A 27,307-nucleotide genomic window follows, 5' to 3' on the forward strand; every position below is an offset into this window, starting at 1 on the left:
ATTATTCCTTTTTGTATACAACTGAATAAAAGCATACTCATTTTTCCACTTCAGAACCTGTTCTGGAAATAAAGAAAATCCTGTGAAAACACAGCCAGCCTCGGTGGTACTACAAGAAGAGTCAAACAAGGACCTTCGTTCCCAATTTTACTGGCCAGCCAAGCCTAATGTAAGTTTGAAGAGGGAGGGAGGGAGGTACCAGCCGTGGGGTGATCCACAGGTGAAGCAGCCATGGAGTAGATAAACGATTAGGCACATAGGTACTCAGACTGTCGGCAAGTGCTATTGTCCTATCTCCCATACTATCTACACTGCTGAAGAAGGCTTGAGACTATCACTAATATCAAGTTTAAAAAATAAACTTGCAGCAAATACAGAGTGTGAGCCCAGCTGATTTTTAAGTGAAGGCATGTTGAAATAGATCCTTAGAATAATCATTTCCATAGGACCTGGGTAAGGTATCCAAGTGTTCACCAGATGCTAACGGCTAGATTGTACAGAGTAAAATTGCTAAGTTAAGCTTATTTTCATGATTCAGCAAAGGATTTTAAGTAATAAAAGATCTGGAGATTTGAAAAATAAATAATTCCAGTGCAAATGGGAAAATTAAAATAATCTTATCATCTCTCAGACATGTCCATATGTGTTTTTCTACCATTATCATATTTCTCTTAATTGGGCCCATTTTTCTGGCTGATATTTTATAGTTTGAAGTTATGAGTTATAATGATGAAATGATTCATTTCAGATGACTGAAGTGATATGCACTGAAATTTCCCAAGGACAGTCTAAGATGTTTGAAACACAGCATGATATAACAAATATGGCTTTGTTCACATGTGACATTCAATATATCCACAGTGAAAAGTAATAACAGTATGGCAGAATCTTTTATTCTTTAATTGATGTCTCAGTAGAAGCAATAAAAATGTAAAGTACACCATTAACTTTTGAACTTTGATGAAAAAAATCACAACATACCATCCATTTTTGACAAGTAGACATTATCTCATAATACCCACACCATCCTATGCTTATAACAGTTGCCTGGTCTAAGTGTGACTTTTGGACTCGTGACTTGAGGGTTCCTATCTATAACAGCACAATGACTTTTAACAGTGTAGTTTTACTTTATAAGTGAAAGACTGATCTGTTAAGATTCTTCAAGATTTTTGTGTTCTTGCACTGGAGAATCATTTGAACGAAAACAGCACAGCATCCCACTACGTGATCATGTCATGTCTTGAATTAATCCATTCAGAGCACCTGGAGAAATGCAAATAATTGAATGATTTTACTAAGATATTACATTTTTAATATAGACACTGCCAACTATTTGGACTGGGTTCCATCAAAGCCAGATGTTCTCCAAATAAAATGTTCACAATGTTAAGTCATTTAATAAAATATTTCATGTTTTGTTTAAGCAGCAGATTATAGGATGCAAGTTGATGGAGGATGTTGCAAAAACAAGTGAGAAGAGGCATGTCATGGATTTTACCCACTCTTGGGGAGAGCTGTGAACTAAATGCCAGAGAAATTCTGTAGTTGTTACAACCAAATACAAACTCAGCTTCTGAATTTCTTAAAACAAAATCTTGCTGCCAAGTACATTGATGGACTCACCCAGTAAAAAATTATAATAATAACATTCAACTAAATCATAAAAAATGTAGAAGGTGATTATTACACGGCAAAGGAGGGGTGTTGCTTGTAAAGCTGTGGTAGAAAGATCAAAAATACATTTTATTGGACTTTTTCACAATTAAGTTCTTTGTTTTTGAACTAAGGTGCAAAAGTAGTAAAATGCGAGGGTGAGTCAATCAACTATTTCATTCAATAGTCAGGAGTAGTAATTCGACAAGTCAAGATAAAAGCCACCATTATTCAGTATGGTGAACGCAGGCAACTCTGAAGCTTTAATCACCGGTTTTCTAATGAAAATAACCATCTGAAAGTCATTTTAAAGAATTTTGATTGAAAGAAGAATAGAGAACTTTGGAGTGTATGTCTTTTTTCTTGTCAAATGAATTGGGTTTATGCTTCCATTCACATAGAACTAAAAGTCTAAGTTTTTTCATTGTCATTTTAAGTTCTACTTGACCCAATATAGAAAATGACTCAAACACATAAATATAAATATAGGACAAGCATACAATTAGGGAAAAAGAAACAGATCATTATATTTATGTGGTTTCCCAAAATACACAAGGGAAATTTCTAAATTATTTTTAATTAAGTAGAGTTTTTTCTAATCAAAATTTACCTTCTAAAGCAAAGAGTAGCTATGCATGTATCACAGACATCTGGGTACACATACTCCATACTTTCTTCGAGTGAACTAGCCTATCTGCGAGTGATAAAAATATGGAAACAAACTTCTTCTGACCACTAAACATCTAGCATGCCTTGCACACAGTAAGCACCAGATAATATGAGTTGGACCCACAAATTCCCCCTTTCTGTTTATCACTAATGTGTCTCTTGGAGTCACACTGTTTAAGTGGTGGTGTCTCACACATAGGAATTAATGAATTACATCTGTAACCAAAAATATCCATGGAAAACTTGCTGAATTAACCATATCTGTTTTATTAATCAAGTCCAGTACAGAAGGACTTTCTTGTGGTTGTGCTGTTTTAGAAATAGAGTTGAGAAACTACAGTTTAATCTCAAAAGTTGTTTGAAACTTTGAAGAACATGGGGTTTTATGTTATGTGACATCAGTAAAGTTCAGTCCTTGATAGCTCTAATTCCAGATACATAAGGATATAAATATCTTTATATATACTTTTACGGCAAAACATGCTGCAAGTAACTGTTCAATATGGAATTTACTTCTTAATGCCACTCTCCTCTTTCCTCAAACATTTAAATAAAAAGTTTATTTTAAAGCATCATTTTAAATGGTTTGGTATGACCAGCCTTTAGCTGAAGCAGATGGCTGGAAACCAGAGGCCTCTGATACTATCCTTCATTCTCCACCAATTTGGAATGTGGCCTTGGGCAAGCCATGAGAGCAAAATCTACAATAAAAGAAGTAATAATGCCTTACATGTGCATGGCATTTTATTGTTTAACAGCACACTTTCACATACAATATCTTATTTAATCTTACCCCCAGTCTCCTGAGAGGAATATAGTAATATTATAAAAATTTTTCATTTTAAAGAATAGGGTTTGGAGACCCAACAAAACTAAATCACTTGTTCATAGTCATATCAATAGCAAATGTCAGAGCCAGAAAACAGAAAATTTTAGATGTGGAGCTGGTCTTTGCCATCCGTTTATACCACATTGCCACTCTCTGGTTTCTTCCAGTGATAGACTTAGATGAGCATCACTTCCTAATGTGGTAGTCACAAGCCACATAGGGTAACTGAGCATTTGAAATGTGGCTCATCCTAATTAAGACATGCTGTTAATAGGAATTATATGCCACAATTCTTAAGGCAAGATAAAAAGAATACATGTTGAAATTATATTTGCAATATCCTGAGTTGAATGAAATAGCATAGTTATAGATAGTAATTAATGTGTTAATATGTATCTCAGTATGAGTAAGTTCACCTGTCTCTTTACATCTTTACAGTTTTTAGCCCAGATACCAGTAAATGTAACTGTACATTGTACATATGACTCACATGTTTCTGTAGGGTAATGCTACACCAGAGAATCCCAATACTCAGTGCCTGCAGTATGATTTCATATTACTGGGCTTGTCTATGTACTTGCCTTGACATGACTTACACAAATTTCCCAAGATGCTATCAGAGCATAGTGTATATTAATGTCAAAGATTCAGCCTTACTTGTATACCTTCTATATACTCTTGAGGTAGCAGGACACTTTCAGACACAAACATAAGTTTAAAGATCAAAGCTGCAATGTGTGTGTGTGTGTGTGTGTGTGTGTGTGTGTGTGTGTGTGTGTGTGTGTGTGTGTGTAAAGCAGCAATGGTCCTGGTCATTCTCAAAAGCACAGGCAGCCCATGTAAGCTGCACTTCTTCCATTTTCAGTCTGTTTAGAATTTGGCCATGTGTTACCCAGGAAGATGTAAAAGGTCTTGTGTAAATGCTGCTTTGAGCTGAAATAGGGTCTTACTGAAAGTAAAAGTTAAGATACATAGCTATTAAAATGATCAAACATAAACTCATAGAGACCTATCTTGTCTGATAAATTCTTTTATTAATTCAACACTGACATTTTGCTACAATGAAATTCAGTAGTAAGTTATCTGTGTCATTTATTTGTTACCTCATAAATACACAGACCCTTGGAGCTGAAAGTGTCTTCTAGACTATTTTATCCAAAACAAATATTTTACAGATCAAAACCTACATTATAGAAAAATTATGTTTTCAGGAAAAAGTTAAATAGCTAAAAAAAGGAAATGCACTAACTATTCCTTGGCCATCTGCACTTAGTAGAAAGGATCAAGCACAATATTTTCAGTCCTGCCAGAATTTTCAGTACAGTTTGAATTTCAAGTTTATTAGCTGGCATTTCTAACCAGGGAAGATAAGATGCAAATGTCTACTGTGAAAAATCACATTTGCAGCAAGTGCTTATAAAATAGAAACAAAAGTGCAATAAACCCGTGATCTCAGAGCAGCTACTCACTCATGACTCAGCTTCCTCTCCTTAGTGACTCAGGCCACTGCAATGGACTTTCTTTGCCCCTTTGCCCTCACAATTCTTCTATTATTATGAGAACCCGGCCACTTCCAACATTCCAAATCAATGAAGAATAACCGGACACTTAGTCCTGAGTCAAAAAGAAAGAAAAACAAAAACCATCTGATTTTATACACTTATGAAAAATACACTTGCGATAAGATTGTCTAATGGTCATCCCTTAAAACATATACATATAAGTAGCACCAAACATATAGAAGGTATGTATATATTTGGGGTGTGTGTGTATGTGTGAAAAATATATTGTAGTGGAAATATTTTCGCATATATATAAAAAGTCATTGTTACTGCATAATTCATAATGCATACATGCATAGATCTATGTTATGTATGGATATAGATAGATGTACATACATAGATATATATGTATGTATATATTATGCACTATGCAATAACAATGATTTTTTTTAAAGACCCTGAATTTGAAAGAGAGCAACAAAGGTTTGAATGGAGGAAATGGAATGGGAAAATATAATTATAGTCTCAAAAACATTTTTAAAAGGAAAAAAGAAAGTCAGTGATAGTCTTATCATTGTTTTAAGAGACTTGCTCCAAGGAAAAGAACTATTCCAACTTTCTCAGATCCCCTTCCACATTCTTACTAAAACCCAGACTCATGGCCAACTTCTAGTCTTATATTTTTGGTTGTGAGCCTAGCCTTTAACAGCTGAGCCATCTCTCCAACCCCAACTTCTAGTCTTAATGCTGTCACTGGCCTAGGGTTACCTACTGGTTGAATGGCCCAAGTAAAGCTATTTTACAGAGATGTTACTAATGAAATTATCCTTTTTAGTTCAATTTTAATTTAGTGGAAAGTACTATAGAAACATTGTTTGCTGGTGTCTAGTATCTAACTAGCAACAGTTACTAACCTATAACAGACAGTAATTGTAAATATCCACTGAGCTGAGTGAGAGAGAACAGTGCTTGTTTGGAGAGATCTTATTTGCGTAAGGTAAAATTAGAACTAAATCATGCATTTTATTTTGATAAAATTCAAAATGAGGGAAGGGAGATTATATTAAGAATACATTCGGCTTTCTATACAATTGCATACTTCATATTACTGAGAATGTTCTAGAAGAAGTAAATATCAAGCCTCTTTTTAAGTGCAATGTCTCTCTCAGAATGGAAATAGAAACACTAACCTTCAAGGAAAATATTTCAATATATGCCTGTCTGTTGTTATCTGCAACACATGGCTGAGAGTAGATGTGTGCAAAGCTGTTCAGTGGTTACATCAATTGATAATAGTTAAAAATGCTCAGTACTGTGTTACTATTAATGGTCAGTGTCAGTTATGGTTAATATTGCTGTTTATAATTTATTGACTACATCCCTCCCTTTGAATAAACCTTGCTATTCCCCAACTTCATGATTCTGAGGCCATATACATGCTGACGGCTTGTTCTAGAAGTCATTTGTCTACTTGTTCATCTGGTGAGCATCTAGCCACATCCAAAGTTTAGCTCTAAAGTCTCCTTTTGTTTTTCTTCCCTAATCTATAGTGGCATTTATCTGTTTTCCAAGACTCTGCATGTATTTTTTTTGCATATGCATATGTCTTTTTTATTTGAGTCTCCCTTACTCAACTACACATTTTCATCCCCACTTCAGGGAATGCTGCTTTATGCAAGCTGTCATACCGGCATAGAAATATATGTTGAAATCAATAAATGCTTACATAAATACAGATACGACGTTTTTCAATTTATACACAATGTGTAAATCTATAGCCTCAGTTTCTAGGAGGAGGGTGACAAAATGCATTGTTGGAAAAGCTGGGATATTCATAGTCTGACTTTCCCACATTAAAAGCCAGGGATTTCCATTATTTTCAGTAAGTCCTTTCACCATTTAACTTGGCAAAGGTTTCATTTTAGGTGAAATTTAAGTGGGGTCCAAATGTGCTCTGAGAATCTTCCAATTCCAACATTTATATTATTCGAAACATTGTTATCTCAGTGGTCCACAAACTTGAGCAGGCACAGGAACCACCTGAGACACTTGTTAAAACACTGACTTCCTGATTGCTGAGGCTAAGGTGGCCAAGAACTTGCAGTTTGAATAAGTAACCAGGTGATATACTGAGGCTGCTAGCAGGTGAATATGCTTTGAGAGTCACTGATGATCTTATTAGACCAGGATTTTGACTCTGATGTCACTTGGCCTAAACCACTCCTGATAAGCATATTCCCGAAATGATCTTGGCAAGGGAACCAAGCCCAGTGCAGCTGCCATTAGTTGGCACCTATAAAGGAGCTTGAAGAACGCCTACAGAACGCATGCTGTGCTGACTGCAGTTTTGTTTAAGGCTCATGGAGTAAGAAGGAACAGCATGAGCCTAAAACTACAGGGCACAGGAGATGCTGTGGCCAAGGTCAGATCCAACGAGGGCATCATCTGCAGCTAGTTTTATGAATCGCAGTTGCCATCTAGTGACGCCTTTGAATTACTACATTGGTAGATAGCCGATTAAATGATTTCAAAATTGCTTCTTCTTCCTGCCTTTCTTTCTTAATTCTTTTGACAAAGGTATGTTCAAGATGAATATAAAAATAAATTTGAATATGCTCTGATCATATCGGCATTTGTTCCACAGTACTGAAAAATGAATACATGCCTAGTATTTACCATGTGTTTAGATCCTCTATGATATATATATGTATATATGTGTGTGTGTGTGTGTGTGTGTGTATGTATGTATATTCAGTTATTCATAGCAACTGAGTAGATACAAGTCTTTTCTCCATTGTAAAGACAGGTGACAACTATAAATACTATAAATATACAAAACACTTAAGAGATTTATTTGTCTAAGGATGTCTGTCTAGCAAATGGAGGAGATGGGACTGAAACAAGGCAGTGGCTAAGAAACATACTAGGCAGCCTCTCACATCAGCAAAATATAGGACCAGTCTAAGTGTCCTCTGTAGAAAGCATAGTGCTTTATACTGATGATGCATTTTGGAAAAAAATAAGAAAATTAAAGTTCTGTTCGTATCTCTCTCTCTCACACACACACACACACACACACACACACACAAACACAAACACAAATACTCACAAACTGTGAAGTAATGGATATATTAATTAGCTAGATTCAACTATTTTACAATTAAAAGAATCATATTGTAGATGATAAGTACACATAATTTTGTGCATCATTTCAAATTAGTTCATTTATTAATTTGAAAAAACCACAGTTGATGAAATGCATGGTATCTATAGATGACTCCCAAATGAAGGTGAGCAAAGGTTATATTTTCTGGATTTTCCCAATGAAACTATCTCATGTGCAGTAATTGAAGAAATATTCCTACCAGACTTGGAATCCACTTTAGCTTTCTGTACTCAGGTTATCCAAGGAATGTAGCCACGAGAACAAACAGTACTGCTACAGACAGTGTCTCAGCTGGTGCTGAAACACCACGACCAAAAACAACTTGTGGAGGAAAAGGTTTATTTGGCTTATGCTCCTATATTACTGTTCATCACCAAAAGAGGTCAAAACAGGGACTCTGGAAGGGCAGGAAGCTGGAGACAGTAGTTGATGCAGTCAATGGAGCTTGTTCCCCCATGGGTTGCTCAGTCTGCTTGACCACCAGCAGGGGTGCCCCCATGCATAATGGACTGGGCCATCTCCCATCAATCACTAATTAAGAAAATGACCTACAGCCTTATCAGTTTATAGTCTGATCTTCTGGAGACATTTTCTCAATTGAGATTCCCTCCTCTCAGATTGCTCATGTCAAAACTGACATAGAATAGTAACTGCATTGATTTTGCTCAAATAAAGACATGTCTCTCTCTCTCTCTCTCTCTCTCTCTCTCTCTCTCTCTCTCTCTCTCTCTCTCTTGATTTTGAGAGACAGGGTTTCTCTGTATTGTTTTGGAGTCTGTCCTGGAACTCGCTCTGTAGACCAGGCTGGCCTCAAAATCACAGAGATCCGCCTGCCTCAACCTCCCAAGTGCTGGGATTAAAGGCGTGCACTACTACCTCCTGGCTGCAAGCTTTCCCTCATACGAGCAATATGTATGTGTGTAATACATAAAACTACAAAACAAACCATTTGGAGAAATAAGGGGACTAACAGGAAGGGAACAAGAGAATGCAATGAGGGCTGTGATCAAAATGTCACTATGAAACATGACTATATAATGAAAATTTGCTGATAAGATTTTTAATTGTCTTGCACATGTAAAAGGGCCAAGACAGTAGGTCTATTCTCCTGGTCTCTTGTCCAGAAGTTGTAGAATAGTAGCACTGGTGGGGTTTGCAGAAGAGCACAGTCAGGGAAAGCAGCATTCCATTTCCCTTCCCGGATGCTGTTGTTGGCCCATGCACTGAGCCTCCCATTCCTTGTGTCTCCTGCCTCTCTCCTATTGAGAATCCTTGCCACAGGACGCCTGCAGAAAACCCACTCCCTCCACTCCAGTCTTCTGCTATCAGAGATCTCCTTACCATGAGGTTCCTGGTAATCTTTAAACTCCTTATCTAAGATATATCTCATTTACTAAACAACTTCTTATCTCAGTCTATAAAATACTACAGGATGGCCATCAAATCAAATACTAGCAGCTTCTTTCTACCTATACATAGATAACGTTGTTAAGACTTCAAGCATAAAGAAGGAAAACAAACATAAAGAAATAGAGGTAATCATAAAAATACAGTATAATCATGCTGGGAAGATGGCTCTGTAGTGTGCCTGCTATGCAAGAATGAAAGCCTGTGTTCATGTCTCCAGCATCCATGTAAACAATAAAATAGAATGTCAATCACCAGTAGCTTTTTGGTGGAAACCAGAGTCTTAAATTTCTAGACAGTTGTATTATTGTGTCTTATCAACAAAAATTTTGGGTAGCACTGTCATGCCACTAAGGCACGACTGACAAGAGCAAGAACATAGTTTAGCGGTACAAGTATTTATCCAAAAATGACCATTTAGTCAGATGGAAATCAAAACTCTATGAAAGGTTTCAAGACAGGCTCAGAAATAATTTCTGAGCTATAATAATTTCAGGATCAGGATCAGAAATAATTTCTCTAAAAAGAGAGAACCTGGAGCCAACAGTATGGAAACAATTCCTTCAGCACCCTTCAATTGTATGGAAACAGGGTTCTTCCAGCCCCCTTCAATTTTGTGGAAACATCATTCCTTCAACAGCTTTCACTGGTCTCAAGGCAGCTCCTTTCCATCCCATCACCTGACCCCATGGATAGATACTAATTAGCTACAAGTATTTTTACAGAGGGCAAAGAAATGAAGTTCTAGTGGCTCTATAAAAATGGAGGTATGGCTCTGTTGTTGTATTCTTGGCAACTTCAACTGTACCTGGCATTCATATGGCACTAGGCAAAGCATTGTGGAATGAATGAAGAAAGCTTGAAGTTTTGCTAATTTAAATGGGATGGGGGAGGGACAGGAGACGCTTTTCTCTCTGGGTGAGGGAGTACTTGTATAGTGCATCCTTCCTCTTTCGTGTGACCCTTAAGCTTATTGCAGTATGCAATTCAGTGATGATGAGCTTTACAGAGTACCTTAAACTCCACAGGTTCTTATATGTCTACATTCATCACCTACTTTTTCACTTTGAGGTGGCATTGTCAATGTGAAAATTTTGTTTTTAAAAGAAATAAAAGCTGGCTTCTTTTGACCACTTCCTCAATCCACCTATGCTTATAAGATCTATGTCTATGATTCTGAATTGTCTTTAAATGACATGATTCTTTCATGCTATCAGCCTCATGGCCAGTGCTGGCCTTTTTCCAATGTTATCATTACATTTGCCAGGTCTACTATATAGTTATGAATGAAAGCTAATAGAGAAGACTGAGACATGAAAAAGAAATTGGATAAGATGTGTGTTCCCAGACCAAGCCCCTTTTAGGAAAGTATTTGATAGAAAAACAGAAGTCTCACACTTCTGAAGCATAGAAACCAATCTGGATTTTCAAGTCTGTTTTCATTCAACCTCAGGAATCACCACGAATCTTTCCTTATATCCAATGTTTTTTTCCTTTGAGATCCCTGTATCTAAGACTGTTAAATTGCCTACAAGTTATTCTAAAGCTAGAAAATAAATAGATACATTAAATGGGAAAGCCAAGGAGAGATAATAAAATAAGCCTTATTCATCTCCCCTTTTGAGATCATGCTTTAAAAATAGGTATAAGGAGGAATTTTACTGAGCCTGATGCACTTACAAGTATAATGTCTTCCAAGATATAAGAGCTTTTGGCACTTACACCTAAAAGGTAAAAACTTTTTTATTCTTTGGCAGGTTTTAAAATGGCACGGAAGAGCACCAGGCAGACCTTCCAAATTATAGATAGCCAAAAACTGGGTGATCCAAAACCACAGCTTTCCTACTCAAAAAACCAATGAAATTATGCCTGAGGATTTGGGAATGGTAATTGTGAATTGTAATTCCATTATAGAAAGACTTCATAAACTAAATTGAGCTCATCAGAAGTGTTGTGAGGTGTTCCTTGCACTTGAGACAATTACTTATTCTTGACATCATGGAAAGCACCAGATCAAAAGGTCCGGTTCAGACATAGACTATCCCTGAGCAATGCAGGTTTCAAGAATGAACTACAGCAAGTCTGTGCAAAATGTAGGTTTCTGACCTTTCCTCAGTGCTTGCCTGAGTAAGTTCCATGGGACAAGATTGGCAGTGAGGAAGGCCAGTGAGTAAGAAACCAATGGTCTGGAAACCACACATGGGAAAGCACTGCTTGGGAGTATGTCACTTGAGCTCCTGGAAGTCAGTCTCTCTAATTCTCTGCACCTGCCAGGAGACTTGAATTTGGTAAATACTATGACTGTCTAGTGCAGAAAAAGCATTTCACATTTTATAGATGCCAGGCAGTGATCTATGTATTCTACATGTGTTAATCCATTCAGTACTCTCAATGGGGGACACTCAACCTGCAAATTGCTCAGGCAATGTCCTATGGCTAGCTTCTTTTATCCACTAACCCTGGTTTACTACCAATTGGAATTTATCCCAGTCTCTATCCCATCCCATCCCACATTCCTGTTCCTCTCCCTTACATCACTTGCCTCTGTCTAAAATGACCTTATTTGGTACATTGCCATTCCACTAAAGCAGAACTCTGTGAGATCAGGAATCTGATTTGCCACTGTATGGAAGCACAGTGCCTGAGGGAATCTTTGTTAAATAAATGCGCATAAAAATGTGAAGAAAATAAGCTGTATTTGCCAAATGTTTTCCTAACACTTCCAAATTCTATTATACAAGCAAAAAGTTCAAGAACAAATTCTAATCCCAAAATGTTCTCCTCTATCCTGTCCTACTTACAGCATAAGCATGAGAAAGAAGTGGGCAGGTAACAATTAAAATGGAAAGTCTGCATAGGTTCATTCACTTTGTGGCTTCAGTCCTTTTTTTGAAATGAACCGGAGAATAGCAGACATATGTAAAACACACATTCTGAGATCAAAGGTACATAATTTTTAGATTAACCAATGTTTTTATTAGCTAAATAGAGGCTTGGCCTCACTAGTTCAAAAGCTTCATCTGTGTAGCTCTGGAAGAACAAATTAAGTCAACAAAGCCAAGGCCAATTGTTTTAAAAATAAAAGGAATGATGGGTCAATTTGCTCAAAATGGTGAGTGTATCAGGATTGTTGACTGTATTGCTGTGTGTCGACAAAATCATCAGGACCCAAACTGGCTGCAGCCTCTAGAGACAAAATGTTTAATTATAAATGGATTTTTAATGAGTTTCTCATGTAATATGGCTCAATATCTTGGCTCCTTTGAGAGGCCCCACTTGCTAGTTGAGGTCATGTCAATGCGTACCAATTCCCTGTGGATAAATACGGCTCTTTTTCTTTGCTACATTTCTGGTAATGAGTCTCAAACAAATGAGAGCAGTTGAATGAAACTTTTGATTCCAAGCAACTTTTACCACTTCCACTAAAATGCCAGAAAATGAATGTTGTCAGTGATGTTACTAGATAGAAAATATTCAAAACTCAATTAGAAGCTTTTCAAAAACGATCTTCCTTGTTTTATTTTGAGAGTGTCTTTTTTGCAGTGGCTATGCATGGAGTTGGCTAGACCCAAGCAGACTTCATTAGTTTTCCCACATTGTGTGCAGAGGTCATGGAAAAATCTTTCCATTTTGGAAGAAATGCTTGTTCCAATCACACTCATTCAAGTCATTAAAATCTACTATAAAATGTGGAAGTACCAAGCAGATGTGGGGAGAGATAAATGAAGGGCACAAACAATAATGAGTAGTCTCTTACTACAGGAGGGCAAGAAATCTGCTTTGCAAAGACTTCTACTTAGGACAAAATTTTGCTACTATCCTCCCATTAAGAAATATTTAGTCAAAATAATTAAAAGATAGTAATTTGTTTTCATTTTTAAAATTTCCAAGTACACTCTAGTCTAAAACAAAGATAATTTCTACATCCATTACCCAAGTCCTCTGAAAACCATCTGGATGAACTCAAAGCCAAATTTAGCACGTTTTATTTTCCCTTTTGTGAGCAAAACATGATTTGGTTTCCACATTTCTCTGAGATCTATGCGTAGAGCTGAAGTTCTCTGTCATTTCCTTATCAGAAGCAACAGGAAAGATTCCAGATATGAAGAATCGCAGAGATTTATTGCCTCCCCAGCCTGACACTTGGCTCAGCATGAAGGAGCCATGGCCAGTAAGACGTTCTCTGCTGAAGTATGAAGAGAACTGGATGTTTGTGAAGTCCAGACTTGGGAGTGACACAAAAGGAGGTTTGGGCTTTTACACAGCCAGCAAAACCTAGTCTGTTTGAAGTCAGATCAATTGATTTCTTAAACATTTCAAATAAGCAAAATTCTGCAGGAAATGGGAGCCAGATGCATTTTTCACTCAGGAGTTCCTTGGAGGAGAGGTATAAAATAGTCACACAACAGATCCTCAATTCATGTTGGCCTCCCATACACTCCAGAACTATACCTGCATGTTGTGAATGTAGAGACAGGGATTGAATAAGAAGAAACATTTTTGTTCAAATAAAAGACCAGTAGTAGGTGTCTAGTATATTACAACTTCCTCAAATTGAAGGAGAAACATCAGAAGCGAAGCTGGCACTGTATTTGCAATTTTATAAACACCTAGAGAAACTGAGGCTCCGCGAGAGTCTGATTTACCAGAGGCCACAATGATTGTAAATGTGGGAGACTAAGATCCACTCATCAAAGGGGATCTAGGTTGAGTACTACCAAAGTGAGTCAAATCAGAGGAATTAGTCTAGTATTCTGCAACACAGTGGGAGCACAGGTACTCCCATATCTTTGGCCAAACACTAGTCCTCTTTAGGGAGGGTGGCTCTGTGGTGGCTCCTAAATGGAGCCGTGTGGGAGTAAGGGGCTTCCTTGCTGCAGCCTCCAAACGAGATCTCAGCAGTGCCACCTCATGAAGCAGGAGCAGCATCCACACAACACCCCACCACAAGAACAATAAGGGTAGAATAAAGGTTCTCTCCCTTGCTCTTTGCTTTGAGGTGCTAGAACACCGTAAAAATGAAAACAGACAACTTGTCACACCTACCTGATGTCTTAACACTTTGTTTTGGCTCATGCAGTTTTTACAGAAAATTAAAATGTCCTTGGTTTCACATATGCTTCCCAGAATCCTCCAGGTTTCCTGGAATTTTTATTAAGAATTTCAGATATTCCAGCAATCATTTTCAGACACCACAGCTCTGGCTGACAGAGAGTAGATACATACCATGTTCAGAACAATTGACCCCTAGGGATTTTCCCTCTGCTTTCTTCTAGGCTTTTTTTTTCTCATGAAACTATCCCATGATTTGTTTTGATTCTTTTGTATGATCATATTTCTTTTCCCAGAAATCTAATTTTCAAGATAAGGCAAGAATAAAAATAGTAACAGGTAGTCATCCTCATTTTATGCTACTTCTCTGACCTTGAATTTGAACTGATGTTCAGCACTTCTGTATTGACAAAGAAAATACGGACATTTTCACATGGTGTGTGTGTGTGTGTGTGTGTGTGTGTGTGTGTGTGTGTGTGTGTGTGCCTATGCATTCACACACATATGTGTGTTCACTACTTATGTCATTGTGATGGTAATATTTGTGATGCACTGGGAAAGAGTTCAAAGGAAAGTCCACATACCATACACCTTGCTATTCAACCTTACTGAGTCGAGAAGCTGCTAAATATCATGTTCTATATCTCTTCCTTGTGAAATGAATATGCCTTTTTAGCAACCTGGAAGGCCAAATTCAAATTTAAATTCGGCTTCCTAACAATTACGCATCAAAGTATCTAGATTCAGAGAGAATGACTTGACCCTGGGTTCTCTTTCTCCCACCTTCAGTTCTGCCAGGGATCCCAACAGATTTCCCAGCTATGCATGTAAGCAACCAGCTAAGTCCCATTCACAGCACCCAGAAAACAGCTGCTCCTGGGCACCATATTTTCCCCAAGGTTGTATATCCAATTTCTACAGGCAATCTCAGGAATGTGGACACTGACAGAAATACCATTTGGGTATTAGAAAGATCTTGAAATCATCAAGACAAAATTTAGTGTCCTGGGTATTCAGAGCATGTTTTAAGAAAGGTATAAGTTCTGTATAGCATAATCCCTTGACTTCTTACACAAGTGAAGTTGGGGAAAATGGAGCTGGAAGAAAGGATCGATGTGTTCACCCTATCTGTGTGGTACTTGGTGAGGATTTCCCAACTGTAAGGGCTTAGTGAGATTAGCCTAGTCAATGCCCACCACTCACCCTTCTACATAGCCAAGATATGTATCTCAAAATGTCTAAAACTAGAGGCCCAAGAGACATAACTTCATGTAAGGCAAGGTATTGTACCTCTGGTGCACTAAGGATTATGCAATTTGCAATCTGAAGTGCAGGTTCAGCCACCCAATTTCCTGTTCCAGAGGTCTAAAGCTAACTAAGAAGCATAGCCCATGATATATTCCCAAAGAGACATTAATCACAATAAATCACTCTTTGATATAGAAATAACTCAGGAATACACCATTATATATATATTTCATTGTCATAAATTTCTGTAGAATATAAACCAAGCAGAAGATGGTGACATACATAGTCTCTGGGAAATGGAAAGCACGGTGGGTGTTTTGGGGATTTATTTTTTCCAAGTGAGGCTTCTTCTGCCTCTCTATATGTCTACCTGTTCCTATCAGCAATTATAGCAATAATAATAGCTATTGCATTGCTCTTACTACCCTGTGAAATTCCATGGTACGCACTTCAAAAAACACTCAGTTTCTCCCTATGTCCTATGATCTACAAATTATTCTTCTTACAGAGAAGGAATGTGAACAAATATATTATTCTTTTGTAAACTAGCATACAACCGCCTTACCTTACGTCACACTGAGTAATAAGGACCCAAATTCCAAGCTGGGATGTGAACCTTAGTGTTATGGCTATGGGGTCTATGTACCTAGCAATCTGTTTTTCTGCTTTTTGAAATGATATGCCACCCAAGAATTCACTCGGCTAATAGCTCACGTGCTGCACTTTGCTATGTTCCATAAATGGACATGAATTTGGCCGTGGTAGTGAAGGTCTGACCTAGATAAGACATCTCTTCGGCCAGCCTAAATGTTCTGTTTTCTTTGAGATAATTGCAGCTTCCTCCTTCTTTGTCCCAATAACCACAGCAACCTCAAGTTTTCTGAACACCTTTTTTAAAGGGAATGAATGAGAATGAGAATTTTTGTGAATGAGAATTTTTGAATTAATGATTTGTATAACTCTACATGCTGGGCCTCATTTGTCCTTTTCCCTCAATTCCTCAGAAATGCTATTTTCATATAAAAGATTTTTTAACTTTTAAATGAATGAAGTTATGCCATATTCTCCAATAACTCTGAGTTTTAATCTGGTAACTTATTTTGAACATAAAGAACAGAATAGTGTAGAAAAGTTCCAAGTTTAAATACTAAATGTGATACAAATACAGAAACACTATCCACATACACACACGCATACAGAGAGAGAGAGAGAGAGAGAGAGAGAGAGAGAGAGAGAGAGTAAAAGGCTGTGTTTATTGAGGTGATAGATTCTAGTAATTGTGCCTAGAACCTGAAAACAGATTTTATGAGTTCAAATTCCACTCCTATAATTTACTGACTCTAGGATATTGTACATGCATTTAAATACACTATATTTGTTCCTTCAGGGTGTTTAATATGTTACTTAAACCCTCTATGTCCATTTCTTCATGGAAAGTAGGAATCATATACAGTGGTAGTTTCTATGTCAGAGGGAATTTGCTGAGATTTTATTTAGTTCATCAGCTTAAATGATAACATGAATCAACAGAAGAGCTTTCAAGGGTGTCTGGCAAATAAGTCCTCTATGAATGCCTGCTGTATGGTGTTTTCAATGTAGAAATGGTTGTATTTCCTAGGAAATAAAGTAAAATTATTATCTCTTTATGATTTTTAGGGAGGGTGAAGGAGGAAGGTATGAGACAGGGTTCCCTGTGTACCTCTGTAAATCAGCCTGGCCTTGAACTCACAGATCCTCTTGCCTCTACCTCTCGAGTTCTGGGGTTAAAGGTGTGTGCCAACATGTCTGGCTCTCTTTATGATTATTAAGAAAATAGCTAATAATAATAGTTAATCACATACAACCAGTGCTAACAGAATGTAGAATATATACATTAACACAAAGTGAGTAATGCAAGAACCTACAGTTTGAAGATAAGGATCAGAGACATGGTTTTAGTTATTAATGTATTAATTCCCCTCTCTTGGCAGCTTATCTGTGAGAATAATGGAAAACAGAGACATAAATCTTAGTATTAGACAGCAACAATTGCTGAGATTAACAACAAACAAGCAGGAAGAGAACTATTCCCCCCATCCCCAGACAGCATCCAATTCACTCAGCAAAGGGTATCTAGTAGAAATGCATCCAAGATGTTTCAAAGCATGCATGCCTTTTTAATTCCTTTTGGAGTCCAAATCCCTTCCTTTGTGCTCTTAAGCTGTGCTTCAAGGTAAAGCCTTAAGTACTTATATTGTCCCTGGTTCACTATTGACTTTATTGGCACAAAGCATTTTCTCAATATAATTAGCATAAGACAAAAGTGAGATAGCCAGAGTTCTGTTCAATTGTTTCTTTAACTTCTGGTCATAGCTACATTTTGGACCTGGCAATTGATTAGGTGTGGTAATATGTTGTAGCTACCTCCTATTTCTTTTCTGTGTTTTCCATCTCATATGTTAATCCTCTTCTCTAAGGTAGCATTAGCACTTTTATTTCAATGAACTGTTTTAAACATCAAATCCAAGGTATAATGCCTGTTGCCACAGGAACTTCCTTTCTGAAGCTATGTATTTTATATCAGATGTTAATTTAGCAGACCCAGGAAATATTGCTTTTTTATGGATAACTTTGTTATAGATGTGCATAAGATACCGAAATTTGTTGATGAAAAAAGTATGTAGTATTCCTTTGGATTCTGGAACTATAATGGTAAAAATACAAAACTAGATAATATGTGTTGTAATAGCTGCCCTTTGATGAGTTTCTACAAGTTTATAGGAAACTATCCAAAACTTGTTACCAAATATGACCTCTGTAAGGATTATTAATCCCATATTTTAGGATTACAAAAGCAGTAAGAGGCAGCCAAGACCCAAGTCCAAGTCCAGGAGGCCTTGGGTCTTGCTCCTCTCACATTGTAGGCCAGCACTTGATCCTGGGTCACAGAAGAACACTTAGAAAGGAAGAACTGAAATTGTACCAGCTCAACCAACTCATGCAGCTAGGACTGGGAAGCAAGTTGTGATTATAATCACTGGGGAGAGGGGTGTAAACATTTATATTTCTAGTTCATTGTAGAATTCTTCAACCACATCTCATTTTCCCTGGGTGTTTTCTTGTTTAAAAAAAAAGAAAATAATAAACTTCAGAAGGAAATGTGTCACTATTATAGCTAATATTTTCTCTACTAACTGAACTTCCTTTTAAAACTCTGTGCACTTAGTTAGACTATGTCCCCCAGGGGAAGACAGGTGATGATATCCCATGTCGCGCATTAACTCCTTGGGATTCCTTGCATAGTTTTCTGTTCTACCTCAAGAGTAAAGAGTGTGTCATGTAAAGAGCACATATACCTGGTCTATAGAGCAAGTTCCAGGAGAGCCAGGGCTACACCAGGAAGCCCTGTATTGAAAAAAATTTAAAGAATACATGTAAATTAGTAAAGAGTACCATGATTTCTTTGAAAGCACACTGCCTCTTGAAGGCTGAATTATACCACTGTCCATCTTTTCCCTGAATAGTTTAATCTCACACCTCAGAAAGTAACTGCTCCCAACACACCTCCTTTTCCTTCAGCCATTTTTACCTCTGATTATGGGAGACCTCACCTATTTCACCACCACTTATTAATCCTAGATTTCCTCGGACATGAGGTTTTCATTTACTATTTCACTTTGGCACAGAAACATTTTTCAGTTTCTCCAGTCAAAAGCTTGGAAAAGAACACAGGAAATGTAGCCAGGAGAACTCTACAACAATATTTTCTAAACCTTCATATGTCCAGATTTAAAAATACATGCATCTATCTTTTCTACAGCAACAGCAATAACTCTAAGCTGACAAAATTTTTATTTATGTTCTTAGTAACAGCTGGTAGGCCCCAACATGTTTTTGGATTAGGAAAGAATGAGAGAAGCCTCAAATACCTCCCATCTACCCAGGATGACCTGGCTCAGTCCTAGAGAGGGTGGGGAGTGTTCCTTTCATAAAGTCACATTTCATTAGGATGAACCTTTTGCTCCAACCCAAACATATTTCAGCCCATCATCACCATTTCATTTGATTATCAAAACACCAGTCATCGTGTGGCTCATCCTGCTACTGAGTTTCTGAATCCCAATAACTCAGTGTGGAGGTGCATTTTGTTGATATGGTAAAAAGGACAGGCAAACTCCCCGGTGTACATGAGATAGGAGTCACATGAAGCTACTGATAAAATAATCATATTTATCTAAAGAAGGAAAGAGAAAACAGCACTAGAAAATGAAGGTGGGTTAACCATTACCTCAAGTTTATTGGTGGAACAAGATGCCACTACAAGAAAAATTATTTCAGATTTCTAGATATTTTGATTGAAAATTAGTTAATTGGTCATAGATGACAAATTATAATGAAGGCCCATCTATACATAACTAAAGTTCGATTGATTAGAACACAATCCCGTTTCAAATTCAGAATAAAACTGGAATTGTCTACTTATTAAGTTCACTTGATAGCAAAGATGTAAAATCCAAATAAGTATTCCTTTTAGTCAAAAAGGTCCTATGTTTCTAGACTCCCAGGTAAATTCAAATTCTTGGGGGCTAAGGAACATCAAAAGAAACTTCACCCCACTTTATACAGTTGTTTCCACACTCAAGCAGCGAGCCACATGTTCTGGGTACTGCAATAACCACATGAAACTCACATGCTGGTGGCAGAAGAGGAACCAAGGGTGACACATGACATTTGTAAACCTGTCCTCCAGGCACTAATCAGAACATTGTCTATGGGAAAAAAATCTCCTTTACTCCTCACAATACTCTGATGTAATGTTTACTAGTTGACACCATCTTTTTTTTAAATTTTTTTATTTTAATTTTAAATAGCTTGTTTTACATGTCAATCCCAGTTCCCTCTCCCTCCCCTCCTCCCACACCCCACATCCCCCCCCCAGTATCCCATCCTATTGCCAATTCCTTCCACATAGGGGATATCTAGAGTCTGTCATTTCACTCAGGGTAGGGTCCAGGTACTCCCCTAAGAGTCCAGGCTGGGAAAGCATCCCTCTTTGTGCTATGGACACACGATGAGTTGACACCATCTTATAGGTAGAATCTGGGGGGTGCAGACAGATCACCTAAGTCATAGAAGTGTTTATACTTGTGTCTGTTTTTGATCACACTCTCCTGCACGTCTTTGCACACTTGCCTTCCTACAAACCAGAATTCCCAACTAAAGGGCCTGCTGACTTCCAGCATGGTGCTATCCTCAGTCACCACTCTCTTCCTTGTCATTGTCACCATCTCTGTCCCCAGGGGACATCATCTTCAGGTGCTCTGCCCAGCGCTTCTTTCCAATTTGTACCCTCTCACTTGAAAAATCATCCCCATTTGAGAATAGGAAAAGTTCAGTCTCGTTGAAGTTATTGATATGAGTGTAAGAACAACTTCTTTGGATAACCTATTTGAGAGTGCTACCACTTCAGAACAGCATTTTGTTAGTTCAAACAAATCATGAAGGAGAGGACTTATCTGCCTGTTTCCGTGGCACTTCTGTAATATAAAGAACATAGCATTTGAAGTCATGCAGGAGTTGAAATTCCAGTTGTCAAAACCAGCTACAGTTGTGCAAGAAGTATTCTAACTCTATTTCTTAACCTGTTTTTCTTTGAATGTGTATGTGTATGCGCACACGGGTGTATGCATACTCACATGTGTGTGGACACATTTACATACTTGTGTGTAAAGACAAGAGGGTGATACTGGGTGTCTTCCTTGATCTCTCTCCACCTATATTGAGGCAGGGTCTCTCACTTAACCCAAAAGTCACCAACTCAGCTAGTCTGTCCACCCAGCTTTCTCCACAGATCCCCTGTATCTACTCCCTGAGTGAGGAGATTAAAGGTGGGTGGTCAGCAGAAAAAAATAATGGAATCATGAGATTCGCAGGCAAATGCATGACACTAGAAGAAACCATCCTGAGTGAGGTAACCCAGTCACAAAAAGAGAAACATGGCATGTACTCTCTCATATATGGATTTTAGACATAGATCTGGGGAGTGCCAGCCTTCAATCCTATGGCCAGAGAGTCTGGGAAACAGAAACTTTATTTAGTGGCTGATCGAAGAAGAGGCAGACTCCCTTGGTTAAGTACTGAGCTGAACTCAAGAAAGCCAGTAACAGAGAGGGAGGACTGATGATCAAAGGGATTAAGACTGGGCTGGTTTAACCCCCAGAAACAGCTGACCAGACAAAGGTTAACTCTTGAATTCCAAGCATCAGCCTGGGAATCCAGCATGGGACTGATCAAGACCCCCTGAATCTGGGTGTCAGTGAAGAGGCCTAGGGAATCTATTGAGCCTTGGGCAGCAGATCAGTACCCATCCCAAGTATACACATGGACTTTGGACTCCCATAGAACAATGTGAGGTGCACTCTCACCCTGAACTCTTGGGGAAGGGTCTAGGCCCTGCCCTATATGAAATGACAGACTATGCCTCACTCTCCCTGGGGAAATGAGGGGATAACGGGGGGGGGGTTGGGGGGAGGGCACAGGAGGAAGGGAGGGAATGGGAGAGGGACCTGGAACTGACTTGTGAAGCAACCTTGTTTCTTACCTCAATTTAAACTGGAAAATAAAATTTAAAAAAAAGGTGGTGGTCATTGCTCATCTGGCATTTTTACATGGGTGCTGGGGAACCTAAGTTCTAATTCTCAAGCTTACATGAGCCTTTACCTACTGATCCATCTCCCAAGCCCTCTCCTCACCTATTTTTCAAGAAGATGATAATTATTCTCCATGTGTTTTGTCATGGTCAGATCATGTTTAGCAACTAAGATACTACCTGACACATGTTGGGAATTCAATAAATGTACCATTCTCCAACATTTTTCCAAGTACCTGTCATAGACAACATATTACCAAGGGAACCAGAATGACAAAACTTCTGGATGCTAATTAAGGCAGATGTTCTGTTATCCATCCTTTTGGCAACCTGTAATAAATGTATATGCTCCCTGACACGTCAGTGGGGTCTTTGGAAACTGATACAATCAGTGTCATGCTATTGTAGCTATGCAAGATCAGTGACCATAATGTTAACATTATACTGCATGTAATGCTGTAAGAGAGAAAACATATGGCTGAGACTCCCTTAATGAGAGACAGATTAAAAAGAGAAATGGATACAAATTTATTTCTTACAAACTATATGTGGACAGTCATATGTAAGTATGATGGAAGAAGGTATGAGCTAATGATAATGAGTAAGGAGGGGGTTGGAAAGATATGATTTTCTAGATTCTTATTGACCTCTGGGTATAGGACATATGACACTTCTAAAATTAGGGACTTTATGACCTCCATTGAGAATAGGTAGGTAAAATTTATTTGTGCTCATTTCAGAGGAGATAGGCAGAAGATGCCCAAAAAGTGATATCCTTGTTTCTAAGATTTCCTTAGTATTCTTCAATTTAAAATATTCATTATACCACAATTGATAATTCAGAGTAGTGGACAAAACTTCTGCTCAATGCCAAAATGGCAGAGCCCTTAATGTGAGCCTGATGACCCAAGACCTACAGGGTGGATGGGGAGAACTGACTCCTGCAAGTTGTATCCTGACTTCCACATTTGGGAGACGGGAACATGCCCCCCCCACTGTGAAATTAATAAGTTAACAAAATTTAAAAACACTAAGGGCTCCTCCATTTTGACATTGAACAGAACTTTTGTCCAGTGCTCTAAATTAGCAACCAGAAGTTTTGTCATTCTGGTTCCCTTGGTAAAATATTATCTGTCTATAATAGGTAGTTCCACATTTTCTTAAATAGGGGAGAGATTTGAGAAATCAAAATGAGAGTTTACAATACTATGCCCATAAATAATCTGGAAAACATCCAGCCAATGGAATGTGATTCAGTGCCAAAAGCAAACAAGCTATCAAGCCATGGACAGACATGGAGGAAGCTGGTATGAAAAGCCTCCCTACTATTAGCTTATGCAAATACTTAAAACATGATTTGATGGTTACAGGGGCTGGCTGGGTGGAGACGAATGAACAAGCAGATCAAGTTCTTAAGGATTCTTAAGGCAGTAGAGGAACTATGCTGTGTGATAGCAGATGCACAATTACCCCTTGTCCAAGCTGAAGAAGGTACAATACCAAGAGAGGCTCCTATTGTTATGATGGACTGAGAGTGATGTGTCTGTGTTGGTTCATCACATGCAACGAGTATACCAATCTGGTACAGGATATTGATGATGGACATATTGGGCAGATTTGGGAGAAGCAAGGATGTGCAGGAATGCTACTCTTTCACCTCAATTTTTCTGTGAATTTTAAAATGATCTATGTCTACTTTAAAAGTTAAGCAATACAAAGAGAATAAAATAAAATTCAATTGTATATAAAGGAGGAGGCATGTGGCTCCTTCACATCCCTGATGACATAATATGGGTACTTCAACTCCACAGTGGGTGTGGAACTAAGATTTCTTTGGCACATATGAAGGGACTCAGTGAGAAACCTTGGAAAGTACTTGTTTATGTCTCCTGAATAAGCCATAATATAAATTTAAATTCTATCGAGTTTCTATTCATACAGATTCTTAACTTGAGGATTTTAGAGAAAGAAGGAACTAGAGAGACGACTCAGCCATTGGAAATGCTTGCTGCTCTCCCTGAGGGTCCGTGCTCAGTTGCTAACCCCCAAACGGAGCAGCTCACAACCACTCTACCTCCAGACTCTGCGGACTGGGCAGCTGCACGCATGTGGCACACACGGAAACATCTATTTAAAAACAAATAAATCTCAACAGACACTGTGTAGTAATATTAGCTCTTTGAAACTTTTTTCATATACTATACATTTTACCTGCTCAGTCCAAAAGTTCCTTTAACATGTGCTGAAAATATCCACTTCTATATGCAATCAGAACTCAAGAGCAAGCAACAATTTTACCTGTTTGTCTCTGTGCCAAATTCTGCATTGATAACTATAGGTTATAAGTGCATACCTTTTAAATTTGTAAACAGAAATTTTTATTTATTTAAATTAGAAACAAACTAGCTTTACATGTCAATCCCAGCTCACACTCCCTTCCCTCCTCCCTCGCTCCCCACCAACCCCCCTAAATCCCCAGCCCAATCCCCACTCAATTATCCAGGGAGGGTAAGGCCTTTCATGGGGGATCTCCAAAGTCTGTCATATCATCCCAGCCAGGACCTAGTCCAAGCTGAGAGAGCATCCCTCCTTGTGGAATGGGCTCCCAAAGTCAATTTGGATGCCAGGGATAAATACTGATCTAGTACCCGAGGTCCCAAAGATTGCCTAGGCCTCCTCACTGACACCCACATTCAGGGGGTCTGGATCAGTCCCATGCTGGCCCCTCAGCCATCAGTCTAGGGTCCAAGAGCTCCCCATTGTTCAGGTCAGCTATTTCTATGGGTTTCACCTGCCTGGTCTTGACCCCTATCCTCATCACTCCCTCTCTGCAACAAGGTTCCACGGGGTCAGTTCACTGTTTAGCTATGGGTGTCTGCCTCTGCTTCCATTAGCCACTGGATGAAGGCTCTAGGATGGCATACAAGGTAGTCATCAATCTTATTATCCGGGAAGAGCATTTAAGGTAGCCTCTCCACTATTGCTTAGTTTGCCAGTTGGTATCATCCTTGTAGATCTCTGGAAATCTCACTAGTACCAGATCTCTTCTCAAACTTATAATGACTCCCTGTATTATGGTATCTCTCATCCTGCTCTCTTCTATTCTTCTCCTGACTCAAACTTCCTGCTCCCCCATGCCCTCCTCTCCCCTTCTCTTCTCCCCCTCACTTTTCCCCAGCTCCTTCTAACCTCCCCCACATGCTCCCAGTCCACTCAGGAGATCCTGTCCCATTCCCCTTCTCTGGGGTATCATGCATTTCTCTTAGGGTCCTCCCTGTTTCCCAGACTCTCTGGCTATGGGATTGTAGGCTGGCACTCCCCTGCTTTATGTCTAAAATCCATATATGATTGAGTACATACCATGTTTGTCTTTTTGTGACTGGGTTACCTCACTCAAGATGGTTTCTTCTAGTGCTATCTGTTTGCCCGCAAATTTCAAGATTCCATTGTTTTTTTCTGCTGAGTAGTACTCCATTGTGTAAATGTACCACATTTTCTCCATCCACTCTTCAGTTTAGGGGCATCTAGGTTGTTTCCAGGTTCTGGCTATTACAAATAATGCTGCTATGAACATAGTGGAACAGATGTCCTTGTTGTATGAATGTGCATCTTTTCGGTATATGTCTAAGAGTGGAATTGCTGGAAGCTTCTGTAAGGCAAAGGACATAGTCAACAAGAGAAAAAAGCAGCCCACAGAATGGGAAAAGATATTCATTAACCCCCACATCTGACAGAGGGCTGATTTCCAAAATTTACAAAGAACTCAAGAAGCATGTCTCCAAAACACCAAAGAATCCAATTAAAAAGTAGGGTACAGAACTAAATAGAGAATTCTCAGTAGAGGAGTCTAAAATGGCTGAGAGACACATGAGAAAGTGCTCAACATCCTTAGCCATTAGGAAAATGCAAATCAAAACAACTCTGAGATACCATCTCAATCCTGTCAGAATGGCTAAAATAAAAACACCGATAACATTTTATGCTGAAGAGGATGTGGAGAAAGGGAAACATTCCTCCACTGCTGGTGGTAGTGCCAACTCATACAGCCACTTTGGAAATCAGTATGGAGATTCCTCAGAAAAATGGGAATCAGTAAACAGAAATGGTTACTGTATTAGTCAGGGTTCTCTAAAGTAACAGAGCTGATAGAATTAATCTATATAAATATAGAAAGGGGATTTATTAGATTGGCTTTTAGGCTGTTGTTCAGACAGTCCAACAATTGCTGCCTACCAACAGAAGGTCCAAGAATCCAGTAGTTTTTCAGTTCACAAAGCTGCATGTCTCAGCTGGTCTTCAGTATATGCTGGTTTCCTGAAGAAATAGGTTCCAATGCCAGCAAAGGAATGGACTTTCCAGAAAGAGAGAGACAGCAGCAAAAGAGTAAGCTTCCTTCTTTTATACAGGCTGCCAGAAGAATTTATGGCCTAGATTAAAGGTGGATCTTTCCACCTCAAAAGGTCAGGATTGAAAGTGGGTCTTCCCACCTCAAATAATTTAATTTAGAAAAAATCCCTAACAGGTGTACCCAGCCACTTGGGTTTTAGCTAATTTCAGATGTAGTTGACAGCCAAGAATAGCCATCACAATTTTGAACCATTTGACATTTTAGAAGTTAGAACAAGTAATAGTTGAATTTATTATGATATGATTCTTTTAAATTCCAGAATATTATGGCATGCCAAAAATATGTAAGTTTAATAACTCCTTGACTTCTTACAGTTCTTATGAATAACTTACTATTTTATTGTTTCCATGTACTCCTGAATAAGGCCAGATATTCATACAGATTATTCAAATATTATTTATGTTTGCTGTGTAGTGTCTTCTATTTACATTCCTTGCAAGTCTTGTCAGACATGACTTGAAATAAGTTTGTTTTCTATGGATACACATCAAGGTCTGGCTGGTAGAAGAAGCCCAATCACATGCTGGGAGGTGGAGGGAGGCCAGCATGAGATTGTAAAACTGCTGGCCAACCTGACCAAAAGTTGAATGTTTCCCTGTTACTAATTCACAGAGATAGAACTAACTTAGGGGAGGAGCCTGAATGGTCAGGTCCTCAGCCAGGCAGCCCTGCTCTGTGAGTTGTCCAGGACAGGAATGTCACTCTCTACTCCGTGGTGTGTCTCCAGCACCTGCTTGGCATT

At 38.5% G+C, this 27,307-nt stretch overlaps 1 protein-coding gene across 3 annotated transcripts in view; it reads left to right on the forward strand.

Annotated features, from left to right (window-relative positions):
- Positions 1 to 27,307, forward strand: part of Col8a1 (collagen type VIII alpha 1 chain) — a 127,085-nt gene that overhangs the window by 71,368 nt on the left and 28,410 nt on the right. For all 3 annotated transcript variants that reach the window (XM_040750625.1, XM_040750623.1, XM_040750624.1), the window contains exon 2: positions 55 to 169. The gene's annotated coding sequence lies outside the window, so the exon portion shown is untranslated. The remainder of the gene's footprint in view (positions 1 to 54; positions 170 to 27,307) is intronic.

The sequence above is a fragment of the Mesocricetus auratus genome, unplaced genomic scaffold (genome assembly GCF_017639785.1).
Source record: "Mesocricetus auratus isolate SY011 unplaced genomic scaffold, BCM_Maur_2.0 Super-Scaffold_100008, whole genome shotgun sequence".
Classification (NCBI taxonomy): domain Eukaryota; kingdom Metazoa; phylum Chordata; class Mammalia; order Rodentia; family Cricetidae; genus Mesocricetus; species Mesocricetus auratus.